Source organism: Schistocerca gregaria, chromosome 2 (genome assembly GCF_023897955.1).
Source record: "Schistocerca gregaria isolate iqSchGreg1 chromosome 2, iqSchGreg1.2, whole genome shotgun sequence".
Classification (NCBI taxonomy): Eukaryota; Metazoa; Arthropoda; class Insecta; order Orthoptera; family Acrididae; genus Schistocerca; species Schistocerca gregaria.
In genome coordinates, this window is record NC_064921.1 from 216,805,914 (window position 1) to 216,823,779 (window position 17,866).

At 42.5% G+C, this 17,866-nt stretch overlaps 1 protein-coding gene across 5 annotated transcripts in view; it reads left to right on the forward strand.

Annotated features, from left to right (window-relative positions):
- Positions 1-17,866, forward strand: part of LOC126336711 (lactosylceramide 4-alpha-galactosyltransferase-like) — a 518,899-nt gene that overhangs the window by 448,249 nt on the left and 52,784 nt on the right. The window lies entirely within an intron of this gene.

The window sequence follows — 17,866 nt, forward strand, 5'->3', positions numbered from 1 at the left end:
TGCACCAAGAGCGCTCACAACATTTCAGTGGACTGTTCTTCCTTATCCAACCTACAGCCCATATGTCGCACCTTCCAACTTCCATCTGTTTGGCCCAGTGAAGGAAGCACTCCACGGGAAGCAGTACATGGATGATGGGGGATTATAGATTCAGCAAGATGTTGGCTCTGATGTCGGCCAGAGATTACATTGAAAAATAGGGTTTTGTAGCCAAAAGAGTGTGAAATAATGTGTTGTTTCAGAACCCTGAATGCAACCATCCTGCTTTCAGAAAAGAAACATGTGTTGCATTACTAATTGAATGGCCCTCGTATGTGATAACAAGTTCTTTTTATGTAAATCCATGATATAAACTATTTGAAATAACAAACTGTGCACATTATCACATATGAGCTATTGGTTCAGTTTTTCTACTGGACTCAAGTGAAGCTTTCTTCATGGTAGTGTCCTCCTAATAGTAGATTTGTTTGCTGCTCATTGTCTGTTGAAAGACTGCACTGCTTCTCATCACTAGATACTTTATCATTACATCAGACAACTTGTACAGCAAAGTGTGGTAGCTCTTGGAGCTGTGCACAAGTAACCTACTGTTGAAGAAATGTCCAGGGTGTCTCCAAAATCTTATGTCAAAATGATAGTGATAATAAGTTAAAACCTTTTGTGAGTTATAGATTTAAACTGAATTTGTAAGTGATATGATTTCCAGTTGCATTAATGTGACCACCGCCTATGTTCAATGTCAATGTGCAGTAACCACTCACAGATGACAGATGGCAGCACCAGCAGTGGGGGGGTACATAAAGCATTTCGGCGAGGGGGGGAGGGGTCTTGGAAAACAATGCAGTCATTGTAATGTGGAAATGGAGTGATCATCCAGAAGGGCATGATCATTGAAGGCCAGAATTAGCATGCTAATGCCCCAACCAGACACCCACTGAGTGGCGACAGGTAGCCTTTTTAGATTAATCATGTTTTATGCTTCATTGGACATATGGCTGTTGACGTCTATGGCATGATACATCTGAAAGCAGAGATTCGAGGCTGGAGGAAGGAGTCTTATAGCCTGAGGAATGCTTTTGTAGCTTTGAATCTCATGATTCAGGAAGTAATAATGTATCATCATAAATATGCATCTATCCTTGAGGACCATGTCCACCACTATGTGCAGTTTGTTTTTCTTTAGTATGATGACATCTACCAGCAGGACAATGCAACATGTCACACAGGTCACAGTGTTTATGTATCCTTCAAAGAGCACGACATCTTGATACAAAGTACTGACTGAGATGGAGCATTGGTATATGCATGAAGTATGTATTTTAGTATACCAGTAAATATTACTACCTATTACATTGAAGTCCTGTATCAAGTAGATATTTACATATTCCTGAGTGTAGTGTGGAATACGTGTAAAACATGCATTACCTTGACCAGTACTTGCATTTTGTTCTTTATTATTGGGTTTACAGTTCCTTGCATTGCACTTTGGGTTCGAGCTGTGGCACAGCATTGCAGAAACTGGAAGAAGCTAGCTGCACAAGATGATGGCAAGCCAATTACAACAACAGAGTGGTTTTTGTATAGTGAGACAGGCTAGGCCCAGCACCACGAACTTGCCTGCACAGCAGTCTTACAAAACGAGCCAAGTGGTTTCCTCATTGGCAGGCCATGGAAATGTTGTCAGTGAAGTGACTAGAGGCAGCACATCAGCACTACAAATGAACCACTACCTCTAACAAAATGCTGTGACAGAGCTATTCACAGCCTGGCAGACCAGCTATGAGGAGGGGTCTACACTAGGCACTGTCCACCACAGGACAGCAAATAGCCACTATGAGCACTGCCAGTTGCTAGTTGCCATCTATTATTAAGTCTGCCTTCTGGGTCTTTGTGGTGCTTCACTGATGAGCCACTCCAGTCTTGCCCAGCAGCAGCTCAACTCCTGCCCAAGGAGCAGCAGGTTGTGACCCGGGCAGTACAGTCGCCCTCCTATCAACATCGAAGTGGGTACTGTGGCAGCTCGTGCCATCACTTTCATAGGCAGGACTTCCCACTGGTAGGCCGACATTTTGTGCAGGTTTTGCAGTTGTCTCCTGCACTGCTGATAGCACCTGCATAGTGTGGCATGTGTAACTAGGTCACCTGCTGCTAGCTGGCTACAGATGTTAGCATTCTGGGATGCATAAGTGAGAGCCTGCCGGCCGGATGCTACCTGACTCTGTGCCACACATGCCTATCCCACCATGTGCTGTAAGAGCTATGGCTGCCACCTCACAGCATCTGAGTGTAGCTTCAAGAATTGTGATGACTGCCTTATTGGTACTGTTTGAATGAGCTGCCAGCACTTGCATCCTCACAATCACCTATTGCCACAGCCCAATCCTGCACCTGCGTTGCATTCAGTTGGTGTCAGAAGCAGTATCTAAAATCCTACAATTGCCATCGATGGATGAAGATGCGTAATTGTGGGGGTGTGGCTCATTATCCAGGAATATATAAGGTAATATCTACATGTAGTTAAGAATGTGTAGCAATTCAAGAGGTGAAGCTAAGGGCTGTCAAGAAGTATTCATTGTTTTAGTGTGTGAAGTAGTAACTACAGGCAGCCACTCAAACAGACAAATTAAGTTACAGTAAGATGTATTTTGGTATTGCATCAGTTAAGTGTCCTTCTGATTTTGTTTTTGCTGTTTTGTTGTGGGATGATGATGTAAGTGGTAATGGAGAGAAAGTATCATGTATGGGAGTGAATAAGAGTGTGGATAACAACATGGATGATTCAAGAGATGGATATCTCATTGGGTGAAAATGGGAGCTGTCTAGCCGTTGTGAAGTCAGAGCCAGAGGGGAGTATGTGTGCCATTGATTTTTGCATCATGCAGAGTGCAACTGCAGATGGTGAGGTTATTGGAGATACAATGAGGAATGCACAAGATTGTTGATGTGGATGCTGGTGGTTGTGTCTCAGATGTTCTGAAAAAGAATGATAAATATTCAACTCTTTTCTCAGAAGCAGGGTGGGCATAGGGAAAGGAAGGGGAGACATGTTTGTGAAGTTAATGAACAGAACAACAAGGCAAAATCTTTTGAGAAGTGTATACCTGAGGTTCATAATATTACAGTAGCATGAGCACTAGGTCAAAGTTTTGCAGAGCAAGCTGGTTATGCAAGCCACGAGGTGTTTACAATGCAAGCACAGTCTGATGTGCATGATGAGTGTGTTGTAGATGAAGGGAGCAGCACAATCCTGGGAGTAAACCTTGTGCCAGAACTGACCTTTAGTGACACATGCTGAAATGTACACACACAAAATTCTATCTAAGGGAAACTGTCATCAGTGGATTGCTGTTGCAGAGTTCGTTCATCATGAGGGATAAATTGATTACTCTGCAAACAAGATGATGGAGGCTTAATTTGTATCATATCATGCCATTGGGCACCAGGAAGGCTCTTTTTGGAGGAGTAAGGATATCAGGAAATGGAGCATTTCAAGAAGAATCCAGTATGTATTAACAGTGCAAAAGGAGAGATAAGAGGATTACCTATCAATGTACTGCAAGTGTTCGTATCATAAGTGATTCGTATATGAGGATAGATGTGGGAATATGTTTCCTAGGGAAGCATAGGAGGATCTGTTATTGCATGCATGAAGATCTGAATGATGTTCTCAAACAACGAGTTAAAAAAACTACTAGATAGACAAAACAGATGCTGAACACAAGAGTTTGAGGGAGTCAGACTCTTAAAACATAACCAGCTTAAAGGGCTTCATTCCAGTTACTTAACTTAGTTGTGGAAGATATGACTGAGGTTGGTAATTCAAGTTTAATGCAGTTCCTTCACTTAAAATATCATCTGGGTTTGGTTTTACATAATGTCAGACAATTTGTGATGAGTTCACCAAAAAATATAATGTAGTCAAAACACACAAAATACTTTTAAAATATGTTTTCTGTATCACAACACAGATAAAACTGAAATGGGGTTAGTGCCCAAAAACTGACCTAAGAGTGATGCTGTGCTAACTCAATACTAACTCCTGCAACGAAGATGCAATAGTAACACAATTTGGCTACTGGTTTGGGTGCTTATGTAAGTTCCAACAATTTCATAGTCACATTACATGTTGTTAAAATCGAACATAACTGAATTTACAATTAACATTTACATGCTTCCATAGAACCAGTTATGGATTTTAGCTTTAAAGGTGATTACAATGTCCCTGACACATATATTATGTCGAAGTATGACATGTTTTCATATTAAAATTTCATTATATGTACATCGGTAACAAAATCTTAATTATTTCTGTTAATTACTTTACAGTTGCAGTATAACTTTTGTTCCTAAGATGAATTCTGTGTCTTTACAGTGCACTCTGTTGTAATCACTATTACTCTTCTATGTATAAACTCCACAAAGAATAATTTGGGTTATGTATACATTATATTTGACATATCTTTGATTTGTAATGCAATATCTCCATAAACGTATCAGGATTAGTTTAATTTCATCTGAAGTCAACTAGTTTTCTTTAGAACACTAGGCAAGTAATATTACAGTTTAAACTTGTACATGTATATAACTTCCCATTGTGTGATAGTATCACAATCTCCGATATAAGTGAAAACAGTATTCTTCATCTAACGCTGTTCCATTCTACTACAAAATACATACCCCCTCCCACGCCAAAAGTATCACATGTAAGGATGAAACTTTTTCGTGGTAGGCATGCATCAGAGTAGGAGGTTTGTTATACAAAGTGATTGCAGTGTCTGCATCTGTTGGTGAACCAAAATAGTGACAAATTCAGTTCTGTTATTTACATTTCATTGAAATTTTATACAAAGTACTGCTCTCTCTCTCTCTCTCTCTCTCTCTGTTGTGACTCAGTTATGATTTGACTGTTCAAGTGTACATACGTCTTACTCTGTTTACTTGATTTGTGACTGTTATGTATTGCGTCTTGCTTAAAATATATTTGTTCAACTTGAAGTTATTACAATTGGCAACGAGGTAGTGATTTTTCCTTTCCATCATTGACCCACGTTTCCATAGCTACTTTAGAGCAACTATTGCAAGGTCTCATAGAAGCAAACGCTTCTCACAAATGCGATTTGTGATTTTGTCGCGGCATCAAATGCGGGGCGTCTCTCATCGTTGTCTCTACCTACTTTTCCTCCTTACGATGAGATGGCGGAAGACTGGTCTGATTATGAAAAATGTCTTCAACAGCACTCTTGGCATTTCATGTCACGGACAAACAAACATGTAAGTCTCTGTTCCTTTCATGGATTTCACCTCAAATGTACCGGTTGTTCTTGCAAATGGCTCCTTTGAAAGATCCTGCATCTTTGTCCTTTGCTGAAATGTGCTCACTTCTGTCTGTCTATTTTCTAAAGCAAACGCATGTGGTAGCCTCTCATGTTGCCTTTTATCGTTGTCAGAAACAACTGAATCAATCCTATCGTGCTTAGGCTGCTGAACTCCACAGCCTCAGTAGGAAGTGTCAATTTGTTACTGAAGTTCACAAAGAATCCTAAGCCGATTCCATGGTACGGGATGTTATTATCCAATCGGCGCCCGACAAAGAAGTTAGGCAACGTGCCCTTCAGTTGGCAAATCCGAATCTAGATGAAGTCCTATCCATCACTCAGTCTTTTAAAATCTCTCACACCGCTGGAGCGCAAATAGAGCCATGGGGCGACGTCGGGGAAATACAACCTCTGTGTGATGTTGATGAAGCGTGTGGCGTGTCCCCGCTGACCGCCGTGGACACAGTACGCCCCCAAGTGCAGCCTCGGCCTAACCGTAAACAATCCTCTAAGAAACTGCAGCAAAACCAATGTCAACTTCCTTCATGTCCGTGGTGTTTTACAAAACATTCACGAGAAGATTGTCCACAATGTTCCGTGTGTCACAAATGCAAAAAAAAAAAAAAGGGGGCATGCGTCATCCATTTGCAAATCCGACCACATACATGATGTTCATGAACATGAAGCTGATTCTGAGTCTGTGTTGTCTGTCAACTGTACTTCTTCCCGTTCAGGGAAGTTATTCCTCACTGTCCAAATACTTGGTCAAGATGTTGGCTTGCAGGTGGATACTGGTTCTGCTGCCACTATCATCAATTCTCAGGCGTATCTTCACTTGGGTTCTCCAATCCTGTCACCTGTAACTAGGCAATTACGGACTTACAATAAACAGAAGACTTCTCTCTTGGGACAAATTGATGCTGAGGTATCTTACAAATCTGTTGTTCACACTGTTCCCATATTTGTGGTCGACCATAGTAACATGGAGAATCTTTTAGGTTTTGATGCCTTTCACGTTTTTGGGTTCTCCATAGATGACTCTGTCAATATCATCTCTGATGCTATTCCTTATGCTCAATTGGATTCCTTGTAGATGACATTTTCGTTCCTACCTTCTCCCGGGTTAGGCTGTGCAAACGACTTTGAAGCTCATATCATGCTCAAACCCACTGCTCGGCCTAAGTTTTTTCGGGCTTGGCCCATTCCTGTGGACCTTCATGATCAGGTCAAATGGGAGCTGGATCGTCTCACTGCTTCAGGGGTCTTGCTTCCTGTCACTTCTAGTGAGTGGTCCTCTCCTGTCATTGTCTTTGCTAAGCCAAATAGTGATATTCGTCTCTGTGGCGATTTCAAAGCCACTGTAAATGCTCAATGCCTTATCAACACTTACCCTTTGCCTCGACCTAAAGAATTGTTCACTAAACTTGCTGGAGGCCAGTATTTTTCTAAGCTTGACCTGTCCAAAGTTTATCATCGACTTCCCCTTGACACTTCTTCCTGGCAGTTTCTTGTCCTTAACATGCCTTTTGGCCTCTATCAATACCAACGATTGCCATTCGGGTATGCCAGCACCCCTGCTCTCTTTCAGCGATTCTTGGAAATTATTGCTCACTGTCCCTGGGTGTATAAATTACCAGGACAAAATTGTTGTCACTGGATCCACCACTGATGAACATCTTCAAAATCTCTGCACACTTTTTCATGTCTTACAGATTGCCGGTCTTAAGTGTAATCTTCAGAAATCAAATTTTTTCTAGGCATCTGTCAAGTACGTGGAATTTCAACTCTCTTGGGATGGTATTAGTCCACTTCAGCAAACTGTCGCTGCGATCGATGCCCTTCCTCGTCCTACATCTGTTAAGGAACTGCAGGCCTCCTTGGGGAAAATAGCATACTATCACAAGTTTTTACCGTCTGCTGCTTTGGTGGCTCAGCAGTTGCATCGCCTGTTGCATAAAAATGTGCCTTTTCACTGGTCCGCGTCATGCGATGCGGCTTTCCAGAAATTGAAGACTATGCTGCTACAGGCTGCGTGACTGGCTACTTATCGACCTGGCCAACATCTTGTTCTTGCCACGGACACCTCTCAATATGGTGTTGGTGCAGTCCTTGTGCACCGTTTTTCTGACGGTTCTGAACAACCCATTGCTTATGCCTCCAAAACACTCACGGATGCCCAACAAAAGTATTCTCAAATTGAAAAAGAAGTTTTGGCCATTATTTATGCTCTTCATAAGTTTGGTGTTTTTCTATATGGATCCAAATTTCATCTTGTTACGAATCACAAATCACTTCGTTTCCTTGTTTCGTTCATCAACGTCACTTCCTGACAAGACTGCACGCCGCATCCAGCGTTGGGATCTTTACTTGTTTCGTTTCAATTATGAGATTCGTTTCCGGCCAACAGCTCAACATCTGAATGCTGATGCACTGTCTCACCTTCCCATGGGTCCTGATCTCGCATTTGATAGGGACGAACTTCTGTGTTTCCACCTGGATGTTGCCGAGCAGCAGGTTGTGGACGGGTTTCCCATCACCAGGGACCGGCTGGCGGCTGCTACAGGTTCTGAACAGACCCTCACCCGTCTGCTAAGACTTCTGATCTGTTGCGGAGCTACTACACTTTGTGTTACTGCCTCATGGCTAGGGATGGTGTTATCCTTCTTTCCACTGAAAATGCTTCACCGTGTGTTGTGGTACCTGTGTCTTTGCTTACTTTGGTCTGGCGCCTCCTTCACCAAGGGCACTGTGGTGTCTCTCGCACAAAATCTCTGGTGCGCTGTCATGTGTACTGGCCCAGCATCGACTATGAAATCGCACATATGGTCGCTGCCTGCGGCCCTTGTGTGTCACTGGCCGCTGCCCCAAAGTCATCTTTGTCATCGTGGCCTTCCCCTGAGAAGCCCTGGGAGCGTATTCATGCTGACTCCGCGGGACCTTTTTTAGGTACTTGTTGGCTTCTCGTTATTGATGCCTACTCTAACTTTCCTTTCATTGTCCATTGCACATCGCCAACCACTGCATCAACACCAATGCTCTAGCTTGCATTTTCTCTTGTTACTGATAATGGTCCACAATTTGACTTTTCCGATTTAGCAGATTTTTGTTCCCATCACGGCGTCATGCATATCACAGCCCCTTCATTGCATCCACAGTCCAACAGTGAGGCTGAACGACTGTTCCGCACATTTAAGGCTCAGATGAGGAAACTCCTGACTTCTTCTGCTGATGATGCACTTCTCCAATTTCTGGCTTCTTACCGTTTCACCCCCACCATGGGCGACCACAGCCCGGCTGAGCTCTTACATGGTCGACAGCCCAGCATGCTACTTCATGTTCTACGGCCTTCCACCTCACGGCTGCGGGTATCTTTGCTTGGCCGGTTCACTGCCGACGACCTTGTATGGGTACGGGGATATGGCACGCATTCAAAATGGAGTCCGGGCCACATCTTACGACACTATGGCCAACGTCTGTGTGAAACCCAGATGGAAACGGGTGTTGCACTGCGTCATTCAGACCAGCTTCAGCCTTGTGTGCTGGCAACGCCTGTTCCAGATGCTGCTACACCACCTTTGGCTCTACCTGACACTCGGGATACGGGAATCTCTCATTACTCACAACGCAATCCTCTCACCATCATATCGGTGCCAGCACAAGAACTGACGCCACCAGGAGACGTGCCCATGCAGGAACCAGATGACCGTCATCTGTCAGAGCAACTCTACTCGCCTCCTTCTCCTATGGACGCGGACACATTGCCCATGTCTCCTGTTATAACAACCAGACTTACCGCAATGGGAGATTGGTGCACAGGGCCCGAGCAGATTCATCCCCCATGTCTCCTGTCATCTCGACCCGTTATCATCGGGGACACTCCCATCCATACGGGAAGCCTCCTCCTTGAGACTTTATGACCAGTCAAACAACACCTAGGGATGTTTGCAATCTACAGGCCACCTCCATCAAGACCTGTGCAAAAAATTCAAAGGGGGAAAAGTGTTGTGACTCGCCAATCTTTCAAAGTGCCACCGCGCTGTTACGTGCATCCTCTACATGCAGCACTATCTGCCGGCCATGCAGCAGCAGTGCCACCTAAGTGGCCAGCCAGCCTGTGGCCGCTAGACTTGGACTCAGTTATGATTTGACTGTTAAAGTGTACACACGTCTTACTCTGTTTACTTGATCTGTGACTTTCATGTATTGCGTTTTCCTTGAAATATATTTGTTCAACTTGAAGTTATTACACTCTCTCTCTCTCTCTCTCTCTCTCTCTCTCTCTCTCTCTCTCTCTCTCTCTCTCTCTCTCTCTCTCTCTCTCTCTACACACACACACACACACACACACACACACACACACACACACACACACACACACATTTATTTATTTTACGAAAATTACTAAAACATGTTTTTCTTTGATAAATGCCCTGAGAGTGTCCTTCTTCCACTTCACAAAATTGCAAAAACAACCATAACTTGTCCTTGAAGTGTTGCCATTCAGTGTCCCACTTCTCCTCAGTTTCATTCAGATACTTTGTCTTTCAAAGAAAGTCTACATTACCAACAGTTCAGTCAGAGCACAACTACAGAAAAATATATACAATCCTATGTGATCAATGAACAGTTAAGCTTTTCTGCTTCTAATATTACAGAATTAAAAATTAAATGTTTCAGATAATTGTATTATGGAACAGTACAAGTATACGGTTATGTCATTCATGTTTCTGTTATTATAATACCTATTCATGTATACAGGGTGAAGAAAAAAATGCCACACATGGAGGTTGGCATGCTATTCCTCATCCAAATTCAAGTCAAAAGTTTATCTAGAAAAATCAGATCAGGTGTGTTTTGAAAACACATGCTTGAAAACACGGAGCTTACAATACTATCATATTGTGCAGCACTTTGGAATGTACAGAGAAAAGTTTATCACCCAACACTCCTGTACCAGTCCTCACAGCTCATTGAGTAGACTGCTGGGACATTAAACCCACACCCATCCATCCATCTATCATGGAGATATGGTTCAAATCCTTGTCGGGCTCTTTTTTTTATTTTTTGGATGTTGGTTCCTTAATTCTCACTGTTTGTAAGCAGGACATCATTTTTCCATATGACAATAGCCTTAATGCATGTCAGTGGGATTCATTCAACTGTGTGCATATGTCTACTAAACATGCAATGCAAAAACATAACAGGTCTTGTCAGGTTCTTGCAGGGCAGCTTCCCAACTGATTACATTAATGATGAACACGTCTACATGCTTTTGGTGCTGTGTGCAGCTGATGCCCAAGCTACTGCTGCTGCTGCTCTTGCATATACTGCACAGTATCCTCAAGAATCCAACTTGAATGTTTTTTGTAGCCTCGAGCAACATCTTTCAGAAACTGGTAATCTTCATCTATAAGTAACGGAAGAGATAGTCCAAGGATTATATGTACTCCATAAGTACAGGACACGAGTTGTGAAATTGTTCTCCAAACACCTTGCCAAAGTACCCATGAATTGCAAGGCAGTTCCAGCATATATTTCAAAAACTTGTTATTGAAGTGTTGTGCAATGAACAACTGCATTCATATCATTACACGTTAACTCAACACTAGTGTCCAAAAGATCGCATTCGACAAGCCAAGTTCTGTGAATGAGTTTTTCAGAATTGGAGATAATGAACACTTTATAAGTAATATGTTATTTTTCAGGCTACATTGTTATCTTTGAAAACTAGTAACAGATGAGAAATATGACTTATATCAGCAATTTTATGTGTGATCTGGATTAATGTTTCCAGAATGAGATTTTCACTCTGTAGCGGAGTGTGCGCTGATATGAAACTTCCTGGCAGATTAAAACTGTGTGCCCGACCGAGACTCGAACTCGGGACCTTTGCCTTTCGCGGGCAAGTGCTCTACCATCTGAGCTACCGAAGCACGACTCACGCCCAGTACTCACAGCTTTACGTCTGCCAGTATCCGTCACCTACCTACCAAACTTTACAGAAGCTCTCCTGCGAACCTTGCAGAACTAGCACTCCTGAAAGAAAGGATATTGCGGAGACATGGCTTAGCCACAGCCTGGGGGATGTTTCCAGAATGAGATTTTCACTCTGCAGCGGAGTGTGCGCTGATATGAAACTTCCTGGCAGATTAAAACTGTGTGCCTGACCGAGACTCGAACTCGGGACCTTTGCCTTTCGCGGGCAAGTGCTCTACCATCTGAGCTACCGAAGCACGACTCACGCCCGGTACTCACAGCTTTACTTCTGCCAGTATCCGTCACCTACCTTCCAAACTTTACAGAAGCTCTCCTGCGAACCTTGCAGAACTAGCACTCCTGAAAGAAAGGATATTGCGGAGACATGGCTTAGCCACAGCCTGGGGGATGTTTCCATAATGAGATTTTCACTCTGCAGCGGAGTGTGCACTGATATGAAACTTCCTGGCAGATTAAAACTGTGTGCCTGACCGAGACTCGAACTCGGGACCTTTGCCTTTCGCAGGCAAGTGCTCTACCGTGATTAAAATTCTTCTGGGTAATATGCCGCGTCATTTCTAAAAAACTAACAACAATAATAAATTAAAACCGACGTTTCGGCCGAATTGCAACGGCCTTCCTCAGGGCACGACTGGTTTTGCATGGGGTAGGTGCTACTATTTATTACAGACTATCGATGTCTGACGTCACGGTTGTAGAATTTTAATTGGCCCTCTAAAATGATTGGCTAGTCATGACGTAAGGGAAGATGGAAGGAAAGGGGCTATTCGTGGATATCCATGTCGTCAACGATTGGTAGCTGACCGCCAATCAGCGTTCCGCTTCTGGTCGGCAAGTTTTCCTCCTGTTGTGCGCGGAAGTGGACTGACAGTTGCTCTACAGCTGTTTATGTAGATACGTCCGTGTCCCGTGTAGCTTCTGCCCCGCGGCCGCTCGCGGCCCGTTGGACTGGGATGGCCGGCAGCCAGGACGCTGGGAGTTTGTAGCCGTCTTCTCTGTTGATGTTGTCAGGCTGCTTAATAATTTCGATCGCCTCCCGAATTTTGCGTTCTCGCATCCACGATTCTTTCGCCAGTACTCATGCTTCCTGGAACCTGATCGGTTGTCCACAGTCACGGTGGTGTTCCGCTATCGCCGATTTATTGTGTTGTTGTAGTCGTACATAGCGTTCGTGTTCTGCTACTCGTAAGCTGATAGGTCTTCCTGTTTCTCCTATGTAGGCAGCTCCGCATTCACACCGTAGTTCGTAAACACCTGCAGTGTTCAGATGGTTGACTGCATCCTTGGTGGAACCTATCATTTCGTGGATCCTGTGACTGCTTCGAAAAATCGGTCTGAAACCTCGTCGGCGGAAGATGTTGCCTAGCCGTTCACTGACGCCTTTTACATATGGTAAGTGTACCATTGGAAGCTTCTCTTCTTTGCCTTCTTCTCGTGTTCTGCTCCCTTTAGTTTTAGCTACCTTTCTTATGATGTTGTCATCATATCCGTTGGCACGAAACGTGTTTTGTAGCTCCTTTAATTCTTCTTTGATATTATTTTCATCGCTTATCCGGTAGGCTCGGGCAGTTAACGTATGCAGAACAGAATACTTTTGAGCTGGGTGGTGGTGGCTCTCAGCGTGCAGGTACCGATTAGTGTGAGTTGGTTTCCGGTACACTTTGTGTCCCAGTTTACCTTCCGCAGCTCTATATACTTCCACATCCAGAAATGGCAAGGTACCATTGTTTTCAGTCTCATGTGTGAACTTTATATTTTTGTGCTGGCTATTAAGTGCTGGAGGAAGTTTCCCAATTCCGCTTCACCGTGAGGCCAGATAACGAATGTGTCGTCCACATATCGTAGCCAACAACTGGGAATTGGGAAACTTCCTCCAGCACTTAAATAGCCAGCACAAAAATATAAAGTTCACACATGAGACTGAAAACAATGGTACCTTGCCATTTCTGGATGTGGAAGTATATAGAGCTGCGGAAGGTAAACTGGGACACAAAGTGTACCGGAAACCAACTCACACTAATCGGTACCTGCACGCTGAGAGCCACCACCACCCAGCTCAAAAGTATTCTGTTCTGCATACGTTAACTGCCCGAGCCTACCGGATAAGCGATGAAAATAATATCAAAGAAGAATTAAAGGAGCTACAAAACACGTTTCGTGCCAACGGATATGATGACAACATCATAAGAAAGGTAGCTAAAACTAAAGGGAGCAGAACACGAGAAGAAGGCAAAGAAGAGAAGCTTCCAATGGTACACTTACCATATGTAAAAGGCGTCAGTGAACGGCTAGGCAACATCTTCCGCCGACGAGGTTTCAGACCGATTTTTCGAAGCAGTCACAGGATCCACGAAATGATAGGTTCCACCAAGGATGCAGTCAACCATCTGAACACTGCAGGTGTTTACGAACTACGGTGTGAATGCGGAGCTGCCTACATAGGAGAAACAGGAAGACCTATCAGCTTACGAGTAGCAGAACACGAACGCTACGTACGACTACACAACACAATAAATCGGCGATAGCGGAACACCACCGTGACTGTGGACAACCTATCAGGTTCCAGGAAGCACGAGTACTGGCGAAAGAATCGTGGATGCGAGAACGCAAAATTCGGGAGGCGATCGAAATTATTAAGCAGCCTGACAACATCAATAGAGAAGACGGCTACAAACTCCCAGCGTCCTGGCTGCCGGCCATCCCAGTCCAACGGGCCGCGAGCGGCCGCGGGGCAGAAGCTACACGGGACACGGACGTATCTACATAAACAGCTGTAGAGCAACTGTCAGTCCACTTCCGCGCACAACAGGAGGAAAACTTGCCGACCAGAAGCGGAACGCTGATTGGCGGTCAGCTACCAATCGTTGACGACATGGATATCCACGAATAGCCCCTTTCCTTCCATCTTCCCTTACGTCATGACTAGCCAATCATTTTAGAGGGCCAATTAAAATTCTACAACCGTGACGTCAGACATCGATAGTCTGTAATAAATAGTAGCACCTACCCCATGCAAAACCAGTCGTGCCCTGAGGAAGGCCGTTGCAATTCGGCCGAAACGTCGGTTTTAATTTATTATTGTTGTTAGTTTTTTAGAAATGACGCGGCATATTACCCAGAAGAATTTTAATCACTATGACACCGGCCGCGGAAGCCTACGTTCTTATATAAGTGCTCTACCATCTGAGCTACTGAAGCATGACTCACGCCCGGTACTCACAGCTTTACTTCTGCCAGTATCCGTCACCTACTTTCCAAACTTTACAGAAGCTGTCCTGCGAACTTTGCAGAACTAGCACTCCTGAAAGAAAGGGTATTGCGGAGACATGGCTTAACCACAGCCTGGGGGATGTTTCCATAATGAGATTTTCACTCTGCAGCGGAGTGTGCACTGATATGAATGAAACTTCCTGGCAGATTAAAACTGTGTGCCTGACCGAGACTCGAACTCGGGACATTTGCCTTTTGTGGGCAAGTGCTCTACCATCTGAGTTTGGAAGGTAAGTGACGGATACTGGCAGAAGTAAAGCTGTGAGTACCGGACGTGAGTCGTGCTTCGGTAGCTCAGATGGTAGAGCACTTGCCCGCGAAAGGCAAAGGTCTCGAGTTCGAGTCTCGGTCGGGCACACAGTTTTAATCTGCCAGGAAGTTTTTGGATTAATGTTTGTTTGAAATATGACGGAAAATAGGTTCTGACATATTGAACATGTGCTAGATGATTATGATTTGATAACTGATACACAATGGTCAAGTATTTTAAAACATGGACTTGGTAGGTTTTGCATTTGTGTTGAAATATAAGTTGTCTATGAGTATCATGATGTGGTGTTGAGGTAGGTCTATAATGCTGTGATGATGAAATGAAGTGATTTTCTTCATGATTTGATAAGATTTTGATTATGTGTAGGTTGCATTGTATTATTTTGGAGATGATAATTAAGATGAGTTTGCTTTGTGTTAAGGATCTTTTATTCCTTGTGGTGTGTTGTGATAATCAGTTGTGTCATGTAGTATGTTATTGTACCTGGAAACAAGATGAAGGTTTCTACTGTGTGTACCATGAATCTGATGGTAGTATAACGAAGTATCCTGACTATATCTCATGAGTTTATAACAAAACATATCTTAAGGTAATGAAAATAGTAGGACAGTAATTTGTGGAAAACTGTTTTGGAAGAAAGTGGTGTTTCTTACTAATATTTTGTACCAGCTACATATTTCTGGTAGCAAGTGTATACTATTAAAGAAAACAGAGCTTAAGAAGGAATCGAGACTTTTTCAAACTGAAATGAAACCAGAAAACTGTTTCTGAGGTAGAAAAGATGTGGTGCTGGTGGGGGGAAGGGGGAGGGTTGTACTTTCAGAGGCTGTGCAAAAGCAGTGTTATTATGAAATAATTTAGTGAAAAGATAAAAAAAATTTAGTGGATCTCTACTGTCTACAAGTACCTTCTGTCATGGAAATTTGAAAGTGCTGTGGAATTATACTTAATTTGTCTCATAATTGTAAATCATGTATGTAAGTTATGAGAATATTTTTCAAACTTATTTGAGAAGGTAGTTCAGCAAAAAACAAGTTTTGTCATGTTGTCACTAATACATTTAGCCATATGAGATATATGCATACTCTTGAATTTTGTACATACTGTAAAGAATTTTGTACACACTGTAAAGCACAGTGAAGTCCTAGAATTTAATTCTGTTAGCGCCAAAGCTTGACACTAGTTCTCTACATTCAACATATTTTAGTTTGTTCTACATAAACATGGACTGATGAACAGTTTTACCTGATTGCAACAACTTACACAAGTTGACTGATTCAACTTTTTATTCTACTGATAACTTCTGCGTGGAAGGTAGTGCCATGTCATTTACATGCACGAAATGTTATATAAAAGCACCAGTTACATATTGTGAAGTGACTTGTTCAGATGTCTGATACTTGTATGAATGCACTTTAATAGAACATGATAATATAGTGGAAACTATTTATACTTTTTGCCAAGTATTGTCATATGAGATGCACAGTTATCACATTATTGTCATAATAAGCAGAACTTTGCCATATGTGCCTCCTGGCAGGATACCTGATAACATTAAAAAGGAATTGAGAAAACTTGAATCTGTAAACTTACCATCACACTATCATGGGATTATGAGCAACCATAATATGTGTATGGTTTTAGGGAAGGACATGCATATTTGTGATTTGAAGACAAGTGCTAACAGCTTAATGAAAGAGAAGCTACCGTTAAAATGTTCTGAAACCAGAGTTCTTATTTATAAAAAAACAAACCCTCTGCAGAATCAAAACAACGTATCTTTCCTCTCCGATCATTATTGAAGTGAAGAAACCTAATGTAGATTGTTTCAAGGACATCAAACAATCAGCTGTAATAAAACTTAGAAACAATTTGAGTGTCAAAAAAGTGATGATGTACAGAAAGTAAAGAGATTTTTAAGAGCATCATTAGAAGAACCCAAGAGTTCTACAGGAAGGCCTAGAGTATTGTGATGAACAAGACAGTGAAAATAATGCAGTACACTACCTTAATAAACAAATTTATTAAATTATTTGTTCAGTAGGTTAAAATAAACTCAAACATTACTACAACAAAATAATTAATCTGTGGGTTTTCAGTTTTGGAAAAAATTTATGACTTTCACATTTTTTTATTTCCATCATTTTATTACATATCCAGATATTATTTGTAAAATATAATTTTGTAAGACATCAGCAGTGTATATTGTTCAAGTTATTCAATAGAATGTGTCTTCTGAAAATTCTGATTTTTGTAGATTTTGACTTGTGTGAAAATGGTCTTCATATAACCTTTACCAATGCTTCCATTATAACAGTTGAATTGCACAAAAAATATCAGTGTTTTGAAACCACATAATTGTCTTGCATTGTGATGCTTAAGTTTGAAATTTGGTTTCTAAGTGCCTACAACCTTCCTCTGCAATGGTGCAAAAGCATGGCACCCTGCAATATCACCCTAAGGGTCAATGATACTTCAAACAGCAAGATGTTGCCTCATGTGAAAAATAGCCCAAAGCTCAAAAGTTCCTGTAAGGTGTAAGGTGGGTTAATGATGTCACATAGGCACCAGATTTCACCACAATTCTGCCCAGCATCACCACATGTCACTTGATGGGAAGATCGTCACACCCTCTCTCACCCCTTTTTTTTAATGCATCTGCAATGGAAGTCAGAACCTAGATATCCAGCATTGAAATCATGTAGTTCCTCACAGGTGGCCAAGAAAAATATTTCAGACACACCACTGCTCATAATTGACATGGAAAGCTCTCAGGAGGTGGCATAAAGGGCAGCAACGGAACCACCCCTTCCATTGGGGCATTGATTCCCATACATTTCACAGTTGATAATCACAGTTTGCAGTGTAATGAGCAACAGGATGATGTTCTTAACAATGTTCAATGCTGCAGACAGCCCCCAGACAATTCAACCCCATTCTAAGGACATTGTGGGGCTGCAACCTTAATGAACATGATCTGGCCTCTTTGGAGTGTAGTGCTACCACAATTTTT